The 14183-nt window shown below is 41.9% G+C and overlaps 1 protein-coding gene across 3 annotated transcripts in view; it reads left to right on the forward strand.

The window, feature by feature from the left end:
- The window catches only part of KLHL29 (kelch like family member 29), a 547902-nt gene that overhangs the window by 185235 nt on the left and 348484 nt on the right, over window positions 1-14183 (forward strand). The gene's annotated exons all lie outside the window — the stretch shown is intronic.

A 14183-nucleotide genomic window follows, 5' to 3' on the forward strand; every position in this document is an offset into this window, starting at 1 on the left:
TTTCTCATGTGGAATAGCCAATATGCTTTTACCAACTAGTTGGCACTGAACATTGGCTGGCATGTGAGTGGAGTAATACTGCCTCAGTACAGCCATATTAAGATCTCGTGGATCCAAAAAATCCATATTTAAAGTCTGGGTTGATGCCACCAGTAGCATTTCCCCAAAGAACAAAGAGAGGGGCGACTTTCAGACTCGATGCAAACCCCACAACGTCAAGTGTACCTGAGTTGTGTACCCAACACTGTGTAGGCTCTTTTCACCTCCTATTCCTGTAGAATGAATGGGCGAGGGGGGCGGGGGGGGGGTGGAAGAGTGCAAATGGCTTCAGACTTCCAAAAGTAGGATTACCTCATGATGCTGGGGTACATGAACAGCAAATACCAGCACGTGTCATTTAACCCCCTGAAGCTGCGTAGGAATTAGCATCTGAAAACAAATGATAAACTATGGAGAATTATCAGATTTGAAAATAAATTTCACTTTGAAATTCTAAGATGTTTAGTAAGAAAAAATTAAATAGAATGTATATATTTAATTGCTCTATTAAGAAGATGTCTACTTATCTTGGGATGAAACCAGACTTACAGGATTGGGTATCATTGACAATGTGGCTGTTTTTATTGCCTTAAATGTTCTTGGGTCCTTATCTCTTTTCTTATCTCCAGAGAAATCTCCATATCCCTCCTAAGTATTTTAGAATAATAAGTCTTTGCTTTCCTATAATGTTTACAATCTGAACTGCCAAATCTGCCTTGTCATTCTTGGGTACAGACTTCGTTACCCAAGAATGACGACACTGTTGTGTTGGTGCTCTGATTTAAAAAAACAAAACAGCAGCAAAAAATCCCATTGTATTATCCCCACATATAGTTAGAAAAATTAAATCCTCATTACTCTCTTAGATCTTCTGCTCTTTTATCACTTACTGGTGGGGTTTTTTAGATCTGACTAAGGTGGCTCAAGTCTGTCTGCCTTGCCTTGGATTTCACAGGAGCTTTATAATTGTTTACCCTATTTACAAGCCTAAATCAGGGATTTACAAAAGTAGACCTTGCTTGATAATAAAGTGGTTTCCTTGCCCCTCAAATATTTCTAGTTCTTATCTTTCTACACAGCTGCTTGTAAGTTCAGCTTTACAAAATCTCGATTGGATTCCTACCGATGTAGTCTAACAAAGAAGTCTTTCACTGAAGTTGTCCAAAATAAATAGATAAGTTAAGCAAAAATGTGAAAATGGATTAGTTGGATCTATGTAGGCCTAGAACAATGATTCTGTACATGTATAAGAAATTCCTCATAATGTATAAATACTGTTGAGCATGAATAAAACATTTTGTTTATTTATTGCACTTGTATAGAATAAATCAACTCCCAAAGCTGGCTCACCCTAAAAAGCATAGGAAAGGTGATGTCCCAACTTTGACCTGACCTAGCAGACTTATGGAATTCCACTTAGAGATGGAAAAGCACCACTTATTGCAGCAAGATTTACTATAATCTGTAGTATTACATAGATTTACTATAATCTGTAGTACTATAATACTAGATGAAATGTACAATAGGCATTGTTATGAGTTTATAACTCACCCATGATGATGATTAACAGAGCTGTCTGACCTAGCAATTTTATACTGTATTGTTTCAAGGATTTTTTTAAAGCCATATTTATATGGTTATGTGTGTGTTGTGTGTCCTTAAAATTTAAAATATCCTGAGTGCTTGTAAACATAGGTATATTTTGGGATAATGGTGGTTTCTGATATGTGAACATTGTGTGGTTAGCCCTATGCTGGAGGAAGAAGCGACTGTATCGGTATGCTCTGATAAAACTGCATCCAGTAACATTTTCCCTCCAGCATGTATCTGAAATCATTCAAGCATAAGTACTTAGACATTTTCTCCCTATCAGTTACAGTTCTTCATGTTAGAGCCGATTACATCAAGTCTTTCTCCTCCTCCTCATCCCTGTTTTTGTGTAGATCTCATAAAATACTTATGCTATGCATATACTTAACTGATTGTGAAGCTTTCTAATAAGCTATTTGATATGTGCTTCTGTTTGTCCAGTCTGAACATTAATGATGCAGTTTAGCTGCTTATTTGAATGTTTCATTTCTCTTTTATTTTCTTCCATTCCTCTAATACCCAAGTAGCCACTTCGGTAGATGCCTCCAGGCTTTCATGCAAATGGCATATCATATTTCTCTCATTTTACTTTGTTTTTTTTTTAATATTAAATTTAGAAACAGAAGCTTATCCAGGAAAAATTTAAATTAAAAGGTTGACCTTTAGTTTTGAAGTCACTTAATGAAGCTGAATCTCTAATAGTCCAAGAAATCTGATTCTGTAGCTTTAGACTGGCTGCAAGCCTGTTTTTCCGGACAGGCATTTTAAGGAGTCTGAGGCTAGATGAATGTGGAAAGCAAGGGGAAAGCTGCCCTAAGGCATAGGCTGGGCTGTCATTTAGAAGAGCATGACCGGGAAAGTTTTTCTACAAAACAGTAAGTGTTCGGCTTGGGGGAAGGAGGACTCTGATAAATGTTGAGCACATAATATAAAATGTTAAGCACTAAAATTTACCTTAATGATCTGCCTAAACCTAGCAAAGTCTGTGCAGTGCAATGCAATTGCAAATGCTTCTAATGTAGCTCTTGCATCCGTACATATGTGTTTGTTTAAGATAATGTGTTCAATTCCACAGTTAATATCTAAGATATATGCTGTGAATGGGACGTAGGTGCTTTTGAACATAGGATTTAGTCTTTACGTCACTTAGGTGCTTTTCAGAAAGTTATCCTTGTCTAGAAATTTTATCCGTAACGTCAATATAACATACCCTTCTCATTCCAGAGTTGGAAGGGCTTTGTTGACTCCTTTTGAAGTTCATGGGCTTCACATAGTTAAAATATTCTGCTTACATACATACTTGATGATTACCTGCTCTGTTCATTCCCTCTGGAGCACCTGGCATTGGCCACTGTTGGAAGACTGTTCTTATATAAAATACCTCTCATTTTAGTCCCATAGTTACCTGCATTCTACACAGACATGGTGTCCCTAAGTTTTTATTATTGAATTTTATTGTTGAAAATTACTTGCATGAGAAATAATCATGAAAATCTGGTTATAGAAAGAGTTATTTACCTTTATGGAAGGAATCCCACTGCATTTTAACTGTCCTGCATGGATAATAATTTTGTCTCTCTCCTTTCTAAGGGCTTTATCTACATTGAGTTGCACATTTGGACCTTGACAGGTTAAGAGAGTTGAAAGTTTATCTCATAGTTTTGTATATAAATCCCCCTCTTTCCTGTAAATGTAAGATGTGGGGAAGTGATGCCCTTCTTTTATTAGCATTGTAGCAGGGTGATGCAACCAATATGATGTCAATAGCCTTACACATCCTTTCCCTGAAATTTTAATGGTTCTAAATGTTTGGTGTGAATTTTGCACAGCACGTGCAGTGATGAGTTATTCTTGGATTTAGTGGACATTGGTATAGATTGGTGGGTTGCTCCCTCTTCCATATCTGTATATCGGGTTTCAGCTTGTCAGAGGATTTTTAGACCATTCTGGTGGCTAGATCTCTCTTCTCCAGCCTATTACCTTCTTCTAAACCGTCCACCTAATTCCATCTTGATCTCCTTTCTGTCTCTAAATTTATCATTTCATCCAATAACTGCTGGGTCATCCCCTCCCCCCCAAAAAAAGTATTTGTTCTTCCCATTGATTGCGCGCTTGCGCACACACACACACAACTTTTGATTGCATGTGACAAACAGGAACAAGGGTTGCCCTGTCTATTTAAAATTAGAGGTATTCTAATCTACAGAAGCGGTTGCATTTTATGTGTAGAAGGCTGTCTTGTTGATGCTGCACCTTCACAAAGCTGTATGCTGAACAGCGGATTAAGACAGTGTAGAATGTGCTTCACCTATGCAATGTGTAATTTCCCCTTCCACAGAATTCCAGCCTGACCTTGGGCAAGTTACTTACTCTTTCTGTGCCACAGTTCTTCATCTGTAAAATGGGGATAATAGCACTTCCTAACCTCATGAGGTGTTGTGAAGATAAACACATTAAAGATTGTGAGGTGCTCAGATGCTATGATAATGGGCATCATAGACATTAAGTCCAGAAGGGACCATTATGATCATCTAGCCTGGCCTGCACAGAACGCCACAGAACCTCACTAACCCACTCCTGTAATAGGCCCATAACCTCCGGCTGAGTTACTGAAGTTCTCAAATCTTGATTGAAAGTTATAGAGAATCCACCATTTACTCTAGTTTAAACTAGCAGGTGACCTGTGCCCCATGCTGCAAAGGAAGACAAAAAAAAAAAACACAGAGTCTTTGCCAATCTAACGGGGGGGGGGGGGGGGGGGGAGTGGGGAATCCTTCCAGACCCCAAATATGTCAGTCAGTTAGACCCTAAGCATGTCGGCAAAACCCACCAGCCAGACACCTGGGAAAGAATTCTCTGTAGTAACTCAAAATCATTCCCACCTCATGCCTAGTCTTCACATATTTGCTACTAACAGTTGCAGATGGGCCACATGCTGTTGTAGACAATCTCTTCATACCATCCCCTCTATAAATTTATCAAGCTCAGTCTTAAAACAATTAAGATTTTTTACCTCCATTATTTCTTATGGAAGGTTGTTCCAGAACTTCACTCCTCTGCTGGTTAGAAACCTTTGTTTAATTTCAAGCCTAAACTTATTGATGGCAAGTTTATACACATTTGTTCTTGTGCCAGCACTGGCCTTTAAATTAAATAACTCCTCTCCCTCCCTGATGTTGTTCCCTCTGATGTGTGTATATATAGAGAGCAATCAAATCTCCCTTCAACCTTTATTTTGTTAGGGTAAAGAAGCCAAGCTCCTTAAGTCTCCTCTCGTAATGTAGGTTCTCCATTCCTCTGATCATCCTAATAGCCCTTCGCTGTACCTGTTCCACTTTGAATCAATCTTTCTTAAACATGGGAGATGAGAATTGCACACAGTATTGCAGATGACGTCTCACCAGTGACTTCTGTAATGATAATAACACTTCCCTATCTCTACTGGAAATACGTTGCCTGTTGCATCCAAGGACTACATTAGCCTTTTTCACAGCTGCTTCACACTGGTGGATTGTAGATATCCTGTGATTGACCAATATACCCAGATTTTCCTCTTCCTCTGTTATTTCCAACTGATACATCCCCAGCTTATAGCAAACATTCTTGTTGTTAGGTGTTAGTCCCTAAGTGCATGACATTGCATTTTCACTATTAAATTTCATTCTGTTTCTATTACTACAGTTTTCAAGGTCATCCAAATCTTCTTGTATGATATTACCTCCCACTTTTTGTGCCAAGGTCATTAATGAAAATGTTAAACAAGAGTGTTCCCAAGACTTATCCTTGAGGAACTCCACTATTAACCTTCTCCCAGCTTGACAGTTCACCTTTCAGCATGACCTGTTGTAGTCTCCCCTTCAACCAGTTCCTTACTCACCTTTCAATTTTTATATTAATCCCCATCTTCTCCAGTTTAATGAATAATTTCCAGTGTGGAACTGTATCAAATACTTTATTGAAATCCAAGTAGATTAGATCTACTATTTTTTCTTTGTCTAGAAAATGGGTTATCTTCTCAAAGAAAGAGATCAGGTTGGTCTGGCACGATCTACCTTTTGTAAAACCATGTTGTATTTTATCCCAATTGCCGTTTGCCTGTATGTCTTTAATGACTCTCTCTTTCAAGATTTGTTTTAGGATCTTGCATACAATTGAGGTCAAAGTAATGGGACTGTCACTTTTGGAATCTCTCCCCCCTTTTTTTTTTAAATATACATATTATATTTGCAATCCCCTCCCTTTTTAAATATACATATTATATTTGCAATTCTCCAGGCATTAAGTATGACTCCCAAGTTTATAGATGCCACTGGGCTTTCAATTTCATGTACTAGTTCCTTTAATGTTGTTGGATGGAGGTTATCCAGGCTCCCCAGTTTGGCCCCATTAATCTGTTTGAGTTTGGCTTCTACCTTAGATATAATTTCTGTTTCCATATCCTTGTTCCCATTACCCACCTTGCCACTGCCCCAAGCTTTTTATTACCCTTATTAAAAGTTGAGGCAAAGTATTCATTTAGATGTTGGGCCATGCCTAGATTATCTTTAATCTCCACCCCGTCCTCAGTGTTTAGTGGTCCCACTTCTTCTTTCCCTGTTTTCTTTTTATTTATATGGCTAAAGACCCTTTTACTATTGATTTTAATTTCCTTTGCAAGGTCCAACTCTGCTTGGCTTTTGGCACTTCTTACTTTTCCCCTACACTTTCTGACCTCCAAGCGTTTATCCTTCCATTTAGTTTAAACTGAATTAATTCATGATTGATTACTCATTAAAAATGTGTAACAAAAGAAAAGTTCTTTGAAAAGAGACCATGCCTGGAAATTTTTAGCCTGGAAAGTGAACATTTTGGAGCCACTGAAAACTGAGTTAGGATGGATATGCATATACATCCTTAACTATAATGGTTGCTGCCATCCCTGCTACTGACGAGAATAATTTGCAATCCCATTTCTGTGCAGTTTTTCAAGAGATCTTACACAGGGCTGTGATCAATACCATGTAGAGGGATGTAATAATTATGCTCCATTCATTACATAGTTTCAGTGGGATAAGCTTGAGTTATGAGTGTAGGTGTGTTTGCACATTATGTCACTCTGGCCTCACCAATTAAATAGGGGAGGGAGATGACCTGTAAGCCATGGCTCCATAAATATATTGCAAAATTCAATAACCTGTTCATGAGCAACTTCCTCTCTCTCTCTTCCCTCGCCCCACATAGCAGCTATTTATGGGACTATTTTATATTAGTTTTTATTTAAAAAATAATAATAGCAAGCACTGGCAATTGAATTCTCATGCATTATGTAGCCATCACCACAGTCTCACTTTTGCACACCTTGTTGCTGTCAGATCTTTGTCGTCAGCCAAAAGTGATGTGTCTAAACTAGTAGCATATGTTTGATGACGTACGTAGAAACAGTGATGCTTCCGGTGTTTGATCTTAACTTTTATTGAGAACATCAGAAAATGTTTTTAAGAATGGCAGCCATGGTGTGGAAGGAGTTTGCTCATAAACAGGGTATAGGGTCTTAAATAAACTTCTTAATAAATAGGTTCTTTGCAGCCCTTTCCTCTGCTAGTTATTGGTGTAATTGCCTGTCAGTATCATCTGATCGTGGAACTGCTGGGGGCATGGTGTCTTAGATCACGCAGTAGAAACTGCTAGGTGTTGACTTACGTGCATGTTTACCACTGCTCTCTGCTGAGTGACATGTCAATTCTGCTCAAGTAATTGTGCGTTTGTGGGGGTGTACGTTCAGGCATGATTTGATTCACTCTAGATGGTTGGCCTACAGAAGATATAAACCTGAATACTAATACAACTGTGGAGATTCCCCTTTAGCTCAGCTGGAGCGGGCCATTTGATTCCCAACCACCTTCCAAAACAAGAGCCCACAAAGATGTCCCCAGACACATGTGCAGGTTGCACAGATTTAGGGGCAAAAATGTAGAGAGACAGACTTCTCCAGAGATATAAAATAATAAAGTACTATGATGCTGGCAGGCCACGGGCCAGCTCATGCCAAGGCCACTGGGCCTCACTGAACACTGACAAATGCAGAGCTGGAAACCAGTCTGGCCCGCCTTTGTGTTAGTATTGTTAAAATAGGTTATTAGAGTTATAAGAATGTGTTTAGCGTTTAGACTTTATGAAACGCTTGTAGGATGCTGCATGTATTCATGTTACTTATAATTAGGATTGCCAGGTGCCTAGTCAAAAAGGGACCCTGGCATCTCCGGTCAGTGCTCTGACCGGGCCGTTAAAAGTCCGGTTAGTGCGGTGCTGGCAGACTCCCTGCTCTGGCTCCACGCAGCTCCCCGGAAACAGCGACGTCTCTTGGCTCCTAGGCAGAGGGATAGCCACGGGGGCTCCATGCTCTGCCCCTGTCCTGCCCTGAGCACTGGCTCTGCAGCTCCCATTGGCTGGGAACCATGGTCAATGGGAGTGGCGGAGGCGGTGCCTGCGGGTGGAGGCAGCGCGCAGAGATGCCTGGCCGCGCCTCCACCTAGGAGCCGATGGACATGTCGCTGCTTTCAGGGAGCCGCCAGCAGCCCATACTCTGGAACCCTTCCCGCACCCCAATCCTCTGCCCCAGCCCTGAGCCCCCTCTCGCACCCAAACTCCTTCCCAGAGCCCACACTCCTCACCCACTCCTGTGCACCAACCCTCTGCCCCAGCTTGGAACACCCTCCCACACTGCAAACCCCCGGCCCCAGCCTGGAGCCCCTTCCTGCACCCCAAACCCCTCATCCAGAGCCCCACTCCAGAGCCCTCACCCCTGTACCCTAACCCCTGCCCCATCCTGGATCCCACTCACTGAACCCCTCATTTCTGGCCCCAGCCCAGAGCCCACACCCCAGCCCAGAGCCTGTATCCCCTCCTATACCCAAAGCCCCTGCCCCAGCCCGGTGAAAATGAGCGATTGAGTGAGGGTGGGGGTGAGCGAGCGACCGGGGGTGGTAGAGTGAGCAGCGGCAGAGCCTCGGGGAACGGGCAGGGCCTCAGGAAAGGGCCAGAGAAGGGAGGCGGGGCAAGGGTGTTTGTGTTCGGTTTTGTGCAATTAGAAAGTTGGCAACCGTACTTGTAATATTGGTATCCCATGTTATAAGGTAATATTTAAGTGTTTGCTCTGAAAATATAAAAATGTTTGCTAAGACTGTAAATGCCCTCAATCAGAAGAGAAGCATTACCAAGTGTGAAATACTAGTTTACCACAAGAGGTCTCATCTTCTCCCCAACACAAGAAGGCCTATAGACACTAGTCAAACCACTTTGTTGATTGCTTCCCCCTAACCCATGAATCATAGAATCATAGAAGATTAGGGTTGGAAGAGACCTCAGGAGGTAATTTAGTCCAACCCTCTACTCAAGGCAGGACCAATCCCAACTAAATCATCCCAGCCAGGGCTTTGTCAAGCCTGACCTTAAAAACCTTTAAGGAAGGAGATTCCACCATCTCCCTAGGTAACCCATTCCAGTGCTTCACCACCCTCCTAGTGAAATAGTGTTTCCTAATATCCAACCTAAACCTCCCCCACTGCCACTTGAGACCATTGCTCCGTGTTCTGTCATCTGCCATCCCTGTGAACAGCCTAGCTCCATCCTTTTTGGAACCCCCCTTCCAAAGTAATAGTAGTTAAAGGCTGCTATCAAATCTGCCCTCACTCTTCTCTTCTGCACACTAAACAAGCCCAGTTCCCTCAGCCTCTCTTCGTAAGTTATGTGCCCCAGCCCCCTAATCATTTTCATTTCCCTCCACTGTACTCTCTCCAATTTGTCCACATCCTTTTCGTTTGGGGGGGGGGGGGGCAAAATGAATGCTGGGGGAAGGGAACAAAAATTTCGGTTAAGGAGAAATTATCATCACTATGCTGCTTGGAATTTGGAGAGGGCAATATTTCTAAGCATAAGCAAGGGATCACCAAGCTGCTTGGCTTGGGTTAGCCCTAAAGGAAATACAGAGCTTGTATGTATAACAGCTATCACCTTTTGGAACTTAAGACTGTAACTCATTTGTGTGTATGTTTTCATCCTTTAGCATTGTAAATAACTCTCCTTTTTTTTAGGGCTTGTACACACTTGCACTTATGTCAGTATAACTTATGTCACGTGGGGTGTGTGAAAAAGTGCCCCCTGAATGATGTAAGTTACACCAACCTAAGTGCTGTTATGGACAGTTCTGTGTCGGCAGGAGATATATCTACTGCCTCTCACAGAGGTGGATTTATTATGCCGATGGGAGAGCTGTCTCCCGTCAGCACAGAGCATCTGCACTAGCAATGCTGCATCAGTACAGCTATGCTGCTGCAGCGATTCTAGTGTAGACTAGTGTAGCCCTTTGTTAATGGTCCTTTCATTAGTTTATTATAGGATTGGCAACAAGCATGGTCTTTGGTGAGTGATCTAGTAAGATCTTGACCTGGGGTAAGTGTTTGGGACTGGGAGTAACCTGAATATTGTTGTGATTTTTGGTATACGGGACCATCTGTCACAAAGACAAGCTTCCTGGGTGGCTAGATAGACCGGCATGTCCAAGGAGACTGTCTGTGACTCCATGGTAAGGCTGTTATAGTGCTTGAGGAATTCACACTTATTTGGTTGGTGAAATCTAATTGTGTAACATACAACCAGTTTGGGGTTTGTGCCCAGTTCCTTGACAGTCTGCCCTGAGGTTGGCACTCACAGTAGTGAGCCCCTCTCCACAGCTTGACAAGTACATTTTAAAATTGTAAATTTGAGTTGATAGTGCCCCTTTTGATTACAGTGTGTGAAGTATTTTTAGACCATGATGCAAGAGCTGCTATAAAAGTTTTAAATTATTTAAGTCTTAAAGCTACATTTCTGGTACGACTGTTCTGTGAGATGTGTGCCTCTAATTTTTGCCATAATCAGAAGTTGGTATGTCACTTCCATGTCATTTCAAAAAGTTTGAGAGGCATCCTCATAAACTGCATGTCAGAAGGGCCATGAAGTTCTGTTTGAACAGGACACAAGTATCATGAGTTTACTGAGAGCTCCCCTAGAAGACTGAGAGCCCCCCCTTCACGTATTTCTGAAGCATAGGCTGCTCAGGGCAAACCTTGCCCTGCCGCCCTTCCCAGGAGAAGCAACGCCACCTCTTGGATGAAGAGGTGCAAAAAGTTCCTAAACAGCAATTAAAAAAGCTGATATGTGGGCCTCTGCACACAATTTTACTAGTCATAGAGTAGAAGGACAAACCTCTGCAGATGCAGTTTTTGGCAGAATTTTTCTTGTTTATGTTCTTGAGAAGTAGTCCCATGTTATAAGGAATGTGATATAAATCCCCTCTAGTACAATTGGAGAACATTCTTTAAGCGTAAATGGTATATCTCTGATGGGCCACGTTCGTCTCTAATACGCCAGCTTTACTTGCCATTCTGTTGTATTACCAGTTGTGTTATTACTAAAGTTGTTCACTTGCTACTGTCTTACAGTATGTCTGAACTATATCTCTTGAGGACAGTCTATTAGTGGCTTAGGTTTGAACTTTCTAGATACGTTTTTTTCCACCTTACACTTAAGATAAAGTAGTCTCACTCAACAGCGTGAAGACATTTGTGGTGGACAAGCTAATAGGAGCCGCAGGACAGCTTGTGTCGGTGCTCAGAAATTCTGCTCATTCTGTGATTGTTCATGATGATAACATAAGTAAAACCACACATAGTGCAATGCTGACCTTATCCAGCAGAAAAATAACAAGAAGTAATATCTCTTCAGCTATCATAAGCTGGGATATTTTTCTTGTCCATTTTTGTTTTATGCATTCTTAAATACAAAATGAGTTTCACTGATCTCATAATAAATTGGATTGTGTGATGCAAGTAAAATAGATGAGTTGCTGTAATGATTTATTAATGCGAGAAACTGTATTTAGCATTTATATATAATATTCTTCACTTCCTAATGCTGTACAAATGTCACAGTGTCACTTGGAGGATATTCCCATTTTAATCAGAGAGGGTTTAGTGACTTGCTCGAGGCCATGTGTAGCGGGATTTCAGGCCACTGGGGGAGAAAAAGGAGGGAGAACACCCCCTTTTTGTGAATTTAGCTCCTTGTGGTCAAGGTAGAGAGGCCTAGTGGTCGGAGATCAGGGGGCTGTCCTTATCCTCAGGGCAGTGAGGCGTAATGACCAGAGTCTACAGAGCTACCCTTGCTCTCAGAGCAGTGAGGCTTAGTGGCCAGAGTCCATGAAGCTGCTCTTGCTCTCAAGGCTGCGAGGCCTCCTGGCCAAAATCCATGAAGTTGCCTTTGGCCTCAGGGCAACGAAGCCTAGTGGCTGGAGTCTGTGTAGCTGCCTTAGTCCTCTGGGCAGCGGGGCCTAATGATAGGTGTGGAACAGGGTAGAGGGATCTGGGCCCATCCTACTCCACTGGGTCCCAACCCCAGGCCCTGTGGAACCAGCAGTCCTGGCTTCAGGTTCAGGTTCCACTCTCAACAAACTTCCTACCCTTGCTTCTAGATCCCCCTCTGGGATAGCGGCCTGCCATATCCCTCATCCTCCGCAGTTGCCTGGGGTCCCGCCATGGATTTAGCACCTTCAGCCTCCACAGGCTGGCACTCTAGCGGCTCCCTGTCAGGAGACTGCAGCGTGTATGCACTCTCCTTCTCAGTCAGCCCAGACTGAGCTAAGTCGCCTCGTTTTATATACTGCTTCCAACCAGAGCATGCCAAGCAAGTGCATGGGAGCATTGACTCCTGGGCCCGAAGTGCGTGGCCAACCCTTGCTAGGCCAGTGCAGGCTTGGTACACCCCATCACACAATGTAGAGTGAAATTGTCAGAGCTGGGATTTGAACTCAGGAGTTTCTGCTTCCCTGTTCTGTGCTGAGATGACTTGCCCTCTGCTGGTATAATTTGCAGATGACACAAAGATTGACAGAGTAGTAAATGATGATAAGGACAGGATAGTCGTACGGAGTGATCTGGATTTCTTGGTAAACTGGGTCCATTCAAAGATTATACAGCTAAATGCAAAGTTATACATCTAGAAAAAAAGAATGCAGGCCACACCTACAAAATGGGGACTGTATCCTGGAAAGCAGGGACTGAAAAGGAGCCTTGTGGGAGGTCAGAGAGGACAGACAATTCACTGTGAGCTTTCAATGCAATGCTCTGGCAAAAAAGGACTAATACGACCTTTGGATGTATAAGAAAAGTAGTAGTGAGTAGGACTAAGGAGGTGATTATATCTCACTACACGGATTTGGTGAGACTGATACTGTAATACTACATTCAGTTCTGGTGTTCATATTTTTAAAAAGATGTTAAAAAATTGGAGAGCGTGAAGAAAAGAGGCACAAAAATTATTCAAGACCTGGAGAACCTTAAAATAAGAGACTTAAAGAGCTTAATCTGTTTAATTTATCAAAAAAAAATTGAAAGGTGACTTGATTACAGTATATAAGTATCTTCACGAGGAGAAAATAGTGGGTACTAAAGGGCTCTTTAATCTAGTAGAGAGAAATATGAAGTAGAACCTCAGAGGTTACAAACACTTCGGGAATGGAGGTTCTTTGTAATTGTGAAATTTTCGTAACACTGAACAAAACGTTATGGTTGATCTTTCAAAAGTTTACAACTGAACATTGACTTAATACAGCTTTGAAATTTTACTATGCAGAAGAAAAATGCTTCTTTTAATCATCGTAATTTAAATGAAACAAGCACAGAAACAGTTTCCTCACCTTGTCAAATCTTTTTTGTAAACTTTCTTATTATTTTAGTAGGTTACATTTTAACACAGTACTGTACTGTACTCTATTTAATTATTTTTTTTGGTCTCTGCTGCCTGATTGCATACTTCCAGTTCCAAATGCGGTGTGTGGTTGACCAGTCAGTCAGGGCCAGATTGACACTTTCCGCACACCTAGGCACAGCATCTTAAGTGCCCCCCGCCTACAGCTGACCTTTGTGTTGCACCCAGTTTTAGAGAGGTAAGGTGGACCTAGAATGCTGGGCACATGCCTCCTGTGATTAATTGGAAATCCGGCCCTGCAGTCAGTTTGTAATGTTGGTGTTCGTAACTCTGAGGTTCTACTGTAAAAGAACCAACGGCTGGAAGCTGTAGCTAGACAAACTCAAATTGGAAATAAGGCTCAACTTTCTACCATGAGGATGATTAACCATTGGAACAAACCACCAAGGAGGGTGGTGGATTCTCCATCTTGATGTCTTTCAGTCAAGTCTGGATGCCTTTCTGGAAGATCTGTTTTTGTCAAACACAAGTTACTGGGCTCAAAAACGGGTAATTGGGTGAAATTTAATGGGCTATGATATGCAGGAAGTCAGACTGGACAATCTAATGGTCATTTCTGAACTTAATGAACTCTGTGAATGGATCTATGAATCTGTATGTGTTGAAATAAATGAGCGGCAGGAGCAATGACAAATATAAAGGCTTTCTTTTCATCTTCTCCTCATTGGGATTGGTGGGGTGGACATTTCTTTGGTGCAAGATCCATGAAAGATTTAATTTTCAAAAGGACATCTTTAGGAAGCTGTCAGAGAGGTTGGATGATGAATTGGTTC

The sequence above is a fragment of the Trachemys scripta genome, chromosome 3 (assembly GCF_013100865.1).
Source record: "Trachemys scripta elegans isolate TJP31775 chromosome 3, CAS_Tse_1.0, whole genome shotgun sequence".
Lineage (NCBI taxonomy): Eukaryota > Metazoa > Chordata > Testudines > Emydidae > Trachemys > Trachemys scripta.